Source organism: Thermobia domestica, unplaced genomic scaffold, assembly GCF_964235325.1.
Source record: "Thermobia domestica unplaced genomic scaffold, izTheDome1.hap1.1 HAP1_SCAFFOLD_868, whole genome shotgun sequence".
NCBI classification, from domain to species: domain Eukaryota; kingdom Metazoa; phylum Arthropoda; class Insecta; order Zygentoma; family Lepismatidae; genus Thermobia; species Thermobia domestica.
In genome coordinates this window covers 28,010-29,817 of record NW_027656578.1, presented here as the reverse complement: position 1 = coordinate 29,817, position 1,808 = coordinate 28,010, and positions in this window count along the sequence as shown.

Sequence of the window (1,808 nt, the reverse complement as noted above, 5' to 3'; positions counted from 1 at the left end):
ATATATATATATATATATATATATATATATATATACGTATTAGTATATAGTTTTATTTTATACGTCTCCTATTATTACACAATGTGCAGATATTGTGAAAGCGCAAGTAAATATGTATAACTCCCCGTTCTGCACTTAATAACTTGAAAGAAGTTCGGGGAAGGTAGTGTAACAGAAAGTGCAAACAGAAATGAGGGTTTACAGGCATTTAATATTATTCCGTAGTAGTATGATTTTTTGTAATATATATATATATATATATATATATATATATATATATATATATATATATATATATATATATATATATATATATATATATATATAAACATACATATTCAATGATATAGTAAGAGGTTAGCAGCACTGATAGAACTGCAGAAAGTACAAAACCGTTAATAAGAAAGAGAGAGAGATGGTGGCCGCTTTTGTGCTTTTCATTGGCTAATTCCGAATTGCGCGCGAATACGTACGAGATTTCTTTCTTTTTCCTCTTCGCAGCCCAGATGTTGCCAATTAGAAGTTTTTAGTACTACATTTGTATGAAAATGTTGCCTTTAAGAAATGTGGTTTGCATACGGAGAAAAGAGCAAAATGAATATTTATCTTAGTGGGCATGAAAAAAGACGAAACATTTTGCAAGATGGACACACGAACTTCCTTAATGCAGGCGTTCAGTACATTATTGTAAAGAAAAAAACACTAAAAAGAATTACTTCAATATCCCTAGCAACATTCAACAATTCATAGAGAAAAATCTTTATTTTGAGAACAATGGAAAACTATGTAATTGTAGATAACTACTAAATTTAATGATTAAGGAAAACGTTTAGGCCCGGCCCTTCAGAAAGAAAGTGCACAGAATTTTCTCTCATGGAAGCAATTGCAAAATCAACATTTTGTTTGCAGTTATAATTAGAGGATCTATATACAGGGTGTTCGAAAAAGAATGTATCCTCTTGAAAGAAAATATTCTCTGGGCCCCTAATCCTTTATATACCGAAAGGAAGTTTGTATAGCATTTTTTCTTACCTTCGTTAGAAGAATTGAAAGTGACTACTATCGTGACACGGGAGATATTTGATCGATAGTCGAATTACTCCCATGCTCGAATGAACACGTCTCTTGTAAGGAGAGGAAAGGCTTCTGTGATCCGCTATCGCAGCTGTGTCATATCTGCAGAGAATGTTAGGACACAAACGTGATCTTTGAGAGCCTCGTGAAAAGAAGTCGCATAGTATCATGTGTGGAGACATCGGGGCCATCTGAAGAACGCTTCATCATTAGGACCAAGGGCGAGTTACGAAACACTCTGGGATATATTTATTAACATAACTTCTCGTCATTCTGCAAGTGTGGTGGAGCTCCATCCTATTGGAAAAGGAAACCTCGGGAGCCCTCTTCATGTGTAGGTATCGTTCACATCTGAAGCATGTGAAGATAGATTACTGTACTATCGTGTACCTAAAATCATTTTCTACGAATACGAACATGTCTACACTGAAGGCAGTGCAGCTCTTTTTCTCTTTTTTTTTTGGTCATGTATTGTAACGCGGGGCAATGCACACAATAACATGTAATGTTGTGTATCATCATAAAGGGCCAGGGCGATGATTGGATCTTGATGGACGTGGAGAACTGATAGGTGATGTGAGTGGTATTGTGATCTATGGTTGTATGTTTACTGATGAATGCATAAGGAGAGGTGAAGGGGTTGCCTTTTTTTTTATGTCGATCGGCAGGGAAGCGATTGGGAAACTTTTGACTTTGTTTTTCAACCGAATATATTGATTGAATAGGTCGCCGAC